Source organism: Cebus imitator, unplaced genomic scaffold (assembly GCF_001604975.1).
Source record: "Cebus imitator isolate Cc_AM_T3 unplaced genomic scaffold, Cebus_imitator-1.0 Scaffold44, whole genome shotgun sequence".
In the NCBI taxonomy this organism is placed as follows: Eukaryota; Metazoa; Chordata; class Mammalia; order Primates; family Cebidae; genus Cebus; species Cebus imitator.
In genome coordinates this window covers 2905362-2913695 of record NW_016107359.1, presented here as the reverse complement: position 1 = coordinate 2913695, position 8334 = coordinate 2905362, and the positions used below count along the sequence as shown (strand labels likewise).

General features: G+C 46.2%; 1 long non-coding RNA gene across 1 annotated transcript; it reads right to left on the bottom strand.

Moving 5' to 3' along the window:
- Positions 1–1134: 1134 nt before the first annotated feature.
- Positions 1135–4235, bottom strand: LOC119470916. The gene is made up of 3 exons (XR_005199893.1): positions 4119–4235; positions 2969–3129; positions 1135–2138 (listed from the first exon to the last, which is right to left on the bottom strand). It is a non-coding gene; the product is annotated as an uncharacterized LOC119470916 (long non-coding RNA).
- Between the last annotated feature and the right edge of the window lie 4099 nt (positions 4236–8334).

Below are 8334 nucleotides of genomic sequence, written 5' to 3'. Positions count from 1 at the left end.
TCCACACTCGCCAGACAAACCAGAACAGTCCGGCTGGTCACTTGATTCCCCAAGTTCATGCAATTAGATGGCAGTAGGGAGAGGGTATGGGGAAGCAGGGGGTTCAGTTTCTGGGTGCATGGCCAAGATTCACTGGGAAATGATTTTGGCTCAGTTTTCTAACTACCTCTCCTCCAATTCCTGCACGCAACCTGGGTTTCCATTATTTCTCTGGAGAAAGGCAGGCTTTGTGTCAAGGGAGTCTAGAGCTCATAATTTTAAAATAACAATAATCTCTTGGTTTTAGAAAGTATTGACTTTGATAGATCCTTTTATGCCTGCATAGTATGTAACTGGTCTTGATCTTCACAACCCTTTTAGAGAAAAGCAGAGAATCCAGGTTCATTCCCATTTTCCAGGGTGCCCACTAGCATCTTCTTCCTTTTTGTCTTCTAAAATAGGGGAAGGCAGCCCAAACAGCACCCAGACCAGGAGCCTGGACAAGGGACCCTGCTGTCTGAGACTCTCTAACTAGGTGAGTGCCCTTATAGTTCAACATGTACTCTCATTCGGGTACATGAAATGAGCTCTGTCACCCTTATGCTCAAATGAGATGTCTGGACTCCTGTCTTTAAACTCCTATAAGCTCTGAATTTCCAGTCTCTGAAAGTTGGGAGACCTGCATTTTTGTTTGGAGCCTATTTGAGAGGCCTCCTGGACCACCACCTGCCTTCCTGGTATTTGTGCTGGTGGGGCTCCATAAAGTGAGTGGCAGGGGTGATGATTCCCGTTTGCTACACAGTCAGGACAGCCAGGGTACTCAGGAAGGCACTCAGAAGGGGCTGCCCAGATGATTCATAGGCTCATGTTACCCGCCCATGGGCAGAGCAGGGGCATCAGGGCCCCAGGGCTGATTGCATCTTAGGCCTCAGATGCTTCCAGGACTCTCTCCCCATCTCTCTTCTGCTTTTCTCTGCACACCAGCTTTGATCTCTCAGGCCACCTTTCTCCATGATGCTGGAGCCGCAGCTCCTCAGCTTCATCCCTAGAAAGAAAGGGGCTCTCTATTTCATTTTGAGAAAAATCTCAGGGTAGACCTCTGATTGGCCTGCTGGGGCCACGTGACTGCTCCTGTAGCCAGGTAGATAGGGATGCCATGGTGGAAAGCTTCATTCAGGGCCAACTAGTTGGAGTTGGAGGACAAACAGTTCCCAAAAGATGGGGAGTCATTGTCAGAAGGTGAGATGGAGAGCAGACAGAGCAAGTGACACCACAGAATTATCATTCCCATCTTTGGGGGTCAGGAGTAAATGCAGGGGCCTCAGGCCTTCACCACGTGGTCTGGGGTTGATGACCAGGAAGTTGGGATTTGAACCTGGACAATTCGACCGTGAAGCCTATGGCCTTTCCACTGTAGCTTCCTGATGATATTCCATTCCCATTCAGTGGCAAGGGGGTGAACAAGTGATTTCTTTAGGACCATAGCCCTGGGCGGCTGTGGGATAGATGTCTGGGTCTCAGGGCCATCTTTGTAAGGCAACAGTATTCTCATGAGAGAGTCCCAGGCTGGGGATCAGGAGACCCGGTGCATTTATCTTAATTGTCCACTGCCTTACTGTGTGACCTTGAGAAAGTCACTTTCCTTCTCTGGGTTTCCGCATTTATCTGCCAAATGGCGATGATCATCCCAGAGTCCCTCCCACAGGCATTGAGTGGAACTAATGAGATAATTCCGTGAATGAGCTTTTGAAAGCTGAAAAGCCCACACAGATGTGGGGATTATTCTTATGATCCTGGGCCCCATAGGATTAGCTTAAATTTATGACAACAGGAGGGATGGAGGCTAACAGAAATGTCCAGATGTCTAGCAGCCTTGCTCAAATAATGCAATACAGCCTGCTTTGCAGGGTGGCCTCCTGGTTTATTGATTGATGTCAGGCGGCTCATGCTGAGTTTCCTGAATCTTCTTTGGGGCAACTTCTCACCTCCGTCCCTGCTGCCCTGGGTCAGGGGGTCATGGGTTCCTTTTCTGACAGTGTGTAAAGCTGACCACATGGCTCTGGCTTTCTCTTCCCTTCTTTCTTCCACAGCCAAGACATGAGGACACTGAGCTACTTCTTCTTGGGATGACAGAATCTTGCAGATTTATTTATTATTTCCTGGGGGAGGAGACACAGTCTGTTGGAACTGGAAGTGATAAGAAACTGCCATCCAATTCCATAGGAGGCCGACATGAAGAGAGGATCCTATTGGTAGACACTGCTAGGAACCCCACGCTAAAATAAAACTCAATCATTTCATGTTTAAACTTCAGGGCCTCTCAGAGACTTTGATACCCTGATACATTTTGCTCATTATCATTAAGGGGATATAGCAGCCACATTTCCCAAATATTTTTTGGCCAGATTTTTTTTTCCTTTGACAGCATTTTTTTTAGGACCAGTGTCCCCCTGAACACATGGAGGGAAAAAGAAATGGAATGTCAGGCCCTGCTTTCACAGATGGGGGTGAAGAGGCCCAGCCAGGAAAGTCAGGCAAAGCAGAGACCCATTCCCTGCCCCTGCCCTGGGGCTCTTTCCGAAGCACTGCCCTGCTCACATCTGCCCCAAGATACTCTGCTTCCATGAAAGTGTGGGTCGTTTTACAATTTGGAGGTGCCAGTGGGCCCCTTGGAAATCAGAGAATGTGCATTTTCTTGGCAAAACATCCAAGATAAGGGAGAGTATGAGTGTGATCGAGAATGCTGGGTGTAAATAGACATTTGGTTTTTGTTTACATCTAGGACTGGACCAGAGGGAGTTAGGTCTACCCATCCTACGATAAAAATTGAGATGCAGCTTACAAAACAGAGGTTGCCAATGGCTCACTCACCAGCTCCTTTGGGAGAGCCTAGCTTGTGCTCCAGGAGCATAGCCCCTGGGCATGTCAGACTGAAGGACAACCCAGGAGCTGTCCAAGGTATGTGTTCTGAGGCCCAGATGAATCATACCTGGTGGCAAAGGATGCTGTGGTTCGCAGGCAGGAGGGTGAAGATAATTGTAGTTACCGCTATGAAATACCTGCTGGTCCTCGGGCACTGTTCTAGCAGTTGCACATATTCACTCTTCTAGTTCTCACATCAGCTCTGTAATACAGGTGCCGTTACTGTCACTGCAATATTACAGAGGAGGACAACAAAGTAAAAAAGGTGAAAAAGCTTGTCCGAGGCTGTAGGACCCACAGGCAGTAGAGCCAGGATGGATGTCACCCCAGCAGGCTGGTGTGGAACCCACACTTTTCAGCCACAATGCTGCACCACTGTGAGGTGGTATTAGAGAGGGCTGGAAAATGCTGCTTTGACTGGCTCCGACATCCATAGAGACGTTCATAAAAGTAGAATATTAGAGAAGGAAAAAGCTTCATCAGTCGTTCAGTCTACTCCATTATAATTGATGTAGAACAGGCCAGGTAGGGCAACAGACTGGCCAAGGTCAACGACTTTCAGCCACACTAGACTCAATGACATTGAACTTCCTGGCAACGGCAGGAATAGCAAGTGTCTCCCTGCCCTGGAGTCAAACTCCAGCCAAGTTGTCTCTCTCCCTCCTTCACCTCCAGGCTCAACCTGGCCCCACCTGCCCCATCTGGCAGTCTGGGCCGAACATTGTTCATTGAGTCCCACACCCACATGGCCCCGGAGTCAAACTGCCTTTCATGCTGAAGAATGGAACTGACACTCCCAGCCACATCTCCCCCAACCATGCTCATCTGGTAATCCAACTTAAAAAAAAAAAAACATAAAATGACAGGGACAACTGAAATACTTTAAAACAGTGTGCGTGCATGTGTGTATATGTATGCATGTGTGTGATCATATCTCTTCTTCTGAAACATCACAAAGCATTGCCATTCCTACTTCAATACCCTCTATCCATTAAGGGCCTTTCCGATTCAACAAACAAGATTTCAGGCTCTGCCCTTCCCCCTTTCCCAACCATACTCCAGAGGAGCATGGGCTGCTTCCAGTATAGCTCATATTAAGCTGTGCAGTTGATGGATCTTTAATCTTGCTGAACACATGTTGAGGAGAATAAAACCAATTTTGTTTAGGAAAACAAGTGCTACACTCAGCTGGAAATTAGCTCTTTGGGTAATCTTACCCTCAGTTTTGACCAAGCAGGCCCGGCAGGATTTCTCAGGTAGTCCTGGAAAGCCTCAGACTCCTTGGGTCCAAGGAGGGAGAGAGTGAGTCCTTATGGAGGATCCCTGCCCCAAATCCTTTGATTCTCCCCTTCAGTGCAGAAAGCAGCTCCAATCCAGGCTGCTTATGGATCAAGGCTAATCTGGATGTAATTCCCTGCCCAGCTAGCTGCATCCTTAGCAACACATAAATACAGATTAAAGGGTTATATAAATGCAATTTTCTAATTAATCAGTGCAAATCCAGCTACTGCGGGAGACATAGATTTCAGTTTTTATGTGAGGGGTTTTCTTTGAGTTCAGGTTACAAATGCAAGTTCTGTTCCTGTGATTCCTAGCACTAACGGTCATTGGGTGATCAAGAGGTTTGACAATTCCCAAAAATGTGCCTGTCATGGCCCCAAGTCCTTGAGTTCTCAGCAGGAGATTTTGAGTCATGGACAATGGGAAGAGGCTGAGCTTAGGGCCAGTCAGCTCAGCTTTGATCCTGGATGTGTGGCCTAGGACATGTTACCTAACCTCTCTGGGCCCCAATTTCCTCATTCTTAAAAAGATAATGAGACCTGCTTCCTGGGGTTACTCTGAAGATGAAATGTCATGTTTGAAGGCGCATAGTGTGGCAGCTGGTGCATTGGGGGCCGGTATCGTTTGCAGTTGAGGACAAAGGTTCTCGAGGGCTCACTGCAGGAAGAGATAGCCAACCATCTCAGGCCTGAGTATTCTGCTTTCTTCTGACAGGGTTGTGTGCATTAGTATTTGCCTTGTATAGAGAACAGGGTTCATGAATCCAGGAGGGGCGTGGTCTCCCCTGATTTTCCAGCCCTCCTTTCCTCGTTGTCCGGCCAACCTACACACATGCACACGCACTCTCTTATGTTGGATGTGTTATCCAGCACGTGCACATGCTGTGATTTCCAAGGGCCCCAGTGGCACCCCCAAACTGTAAAACATGGAGTCTGGAGTCATGGAGGCAGAGGGAGTTTCTTGGTGCAGATGTGAGCCGGGTGGGGTAGGGAGCAGGGAATGGGGCCGAATGAGGGTACCGTGAGTGCCTGGCCATACAAAGGGTTAGGGAGAAAACCCATTTTATAAAAACATCCATAAGGATAGCGATCCTCACAATAACTGTAGTGGTAGGAATGAGGACGAGGATGGGGCAGGCATGCTGTGGATTTTGTCTCACTGTACCCTAATGACAAACCTACGAGGTGGATATACCAATTCTATCCCCATTTTTAAAATGCGGAAGCTAAGAATTGAAAGGCTGCATGGCCTGCCTTGCACTGCAGAACTTCTCTTAAATTGACTGCCTTTTTCCTCCCTCTCTTCATTCCTCTAATGCTCTTTCCCTGGTGTGTGTGTCTGTGTGTGTGTCCGTCTGTGTGCATGTGTGTGCACCTCCTACTCAAATCTCCGTGCATGCAAACGTGCACATCCCCCCAAGCTCTCATGCCACCACATGATAACGGCAGGGATGTCACACGTGTGCTTTGGTCCATCAACCCCCGGCGTGCCCAGGTGGTACCTGCTCATGGCGGAAAACCTTCCTGAGGATAAGTGGCGGAAAGGAGAAGGCCAATAGAGAAGAGGGAAAAAGGACTAAGTTTGAGAATGTTTTCCAAGCTGGCTGGTTTTACTTACTTCAGGCTCATCTCACGTTACCACCAGTGAAGTCAAGCAGGACCGCAGGTTGGTGGGCCCTGAAGACCCTCTTTATGGAGTGACTCGGCAAGCCCAGCATTTCCTGCAGACACAGGGACCCCTACAAGAATCAGAAAGCGGCTTTTCTCTGAATCGTTCTCCAACTTTTCTTAGGCCTAGACTGCGACTGCTGACCTCCTCTATGATCTCTTCGTCCGTGCCCTTGGGTAACACCTGGGCCTCTCTGGTCCACAATGTTCTTTTTTTTTTTCCCATTTATTTATTTTATTGCATTTTGGGTTTTGGGGTACATGTGAAGAACATGCAAAATTGTTGCATAGGAACACACGTGGCAGTGTGATTTGCTGCCTTCCTCCCCGTCACCTACATCTGGCATCTCTCCCCTTGCTATCTCTCCCCAGCTTCCCACCCCCCACCGTCCCTCCCCTATTTCCCCCCAACTGACCCCAGTGTGTAGTGCTCCCCTCCCTGTGTCCATGTGTTCTCATGGTTCAACACCCACCTATGAGTGAGAACATGCGGTGTTTGATCTTCTGCTCTTCTGTCAGTTTGCTGAGAATGATGGTTTCAGGTTCATCCATGTCCCTACAAATGACCCAAACTCATCGTTTTTGATGGCTGCATAATATTCCATGGTGTATATGTGCCACATTTTCCCTATCCAGTCTATCGTCGATGGGCATTTGGGTTGGTTCCAGGTCTTTGCTATCGTAAACAGTGCCGCAATGAACATACATGTGCATGTGTCTTTATAACATAATGATTTATAATTCTTTGGGTATATACCCAGTAATGGGATTGCTGGGTCAAATGGAATTTCTATTTCTATGTCCTTGAGGAATCGCCACACTGTCTTCCACAATGGTTGAACTAATTTACACTCCCACCAACAGTGCAAAAGTGTTCCTATTTCTCCACATCCTCTCCAGCATCTGTTGTCTCCAGATTTTTTAATGATCGCCATTCTAACTGGCGTGAGATGGTATCTCAATGTAGTTTTGATTTGCATTTCTCTGATGACCAGTGATGATGAGCATTTTTTCATATGTTTGTTGGCCTCACGTATGTCTTCTTTACAATGTTCTTATCTGAAAACTGGGAAAAGAACTGAACGTTGCTTATCTATCTCCAAGGGTTATCATGAGGTTCCAGTGAGAACATACAGGAGACATTGCTTTCGAACAGCTGGGATGGGTAGAGGCGGCGTGGAGAGGAAAGAGAAAGGGGCTTACAGAGAATGAGCACCTTTGAAAACTAAGGCTAGGCGAATTCAAGTTCTCTCTCTCGTTCACGACCCTCTGTCACATTAGAAGCGCTAGGCTGGGACTGCCCAAGCAACCTGGGACGCACCGAGTGCTGTCACTTTAAAAGTAGAGTGAAGTGTTCATTAGCTGGGCTATTTTTTCAGGTGTGTTCTAATTGTACTAATTAACTCTAAGGTAGATTTTAGCACTCCAGCCTCCATCGCTGCCTTCAAATGCCAAAACAAATCTTGCCATAATTACCGGCAATCCTTTTCATTACCGGCTGCCTAATTATCCTATTAATAGCACATCCTAAGAGACAGTATTTGCTTGGCAGGCAAATATTTGTTTTTAAATGAGCAAACACAAAGACAAACTGCTCTGTTTGCAGAAGGATTCCAAAATGCAAAATGGCTTATATTCATAGAAAAAATAATAAGCCAAGTAAAACCAAATGCGTCACCTATTTGAAGCATTTGAACATTAAAATATGTTTTTTTTTTTTTTTTTTTTAATAATTTTTTTTTTTTTTTTTTTTTTTTTTTTTTTTTTTTTTTTTTTTTTTTTTTTTTTTTTTTTTTGCCCTGGTTTCAGTCCTTCCTTGCTAGGAGGATTGGGTGCTAGAAGGGTTTTTAAAGATGTTTCTGTCATTTGGAATTGGATATCTCACTGGGCTGGAGATGAACTTGGTCAAAGAGGGAAAAATGAAGACATCTGACATGCAATAAAGTAATGTTAGAGCCAGAAGGAAACTTGAGGCCAGAGGTTCGATTCCCAGACCTAGCTGATCATCAGAATCACCTGGGAAGGGACTGGTCAAAAGCTATCTTGCCAAGCCTGCTGCTTTCTGTGTTCCTTTCTTCTATATAGAAGTGTCTTGTTCAAGTGAAAATAAATGTACCTCCTCAGCCCACCCCTGTTCCATCCTCACTCCAGGCTTTTCCTGTTATTATCGCATGGATGCTATGAATAGACACAATTGCCTTTTCCTTTTTTGAAAACAAGAGTGAGCCTGTAGTCCCAGCTACTTGCCAGACGGAGGCAGGAGGATTGCTTGAGGCCAGGATTTCAAGATTAGCCTGGGCAACATAGCAAGACCCTATCTCTAAAAATACAAATTTTTTTTTTTTTTAAAAAAACAAGAATGAGATCATACTGTCTATTAGATTGAACAATTTGAAATTGCTGACGTGCAAGTGCTTTATAATCTACCAGATGGCGATTTCACATGGTTCAATTTAAGACACTGTTCTGTATCCATTGCCACATT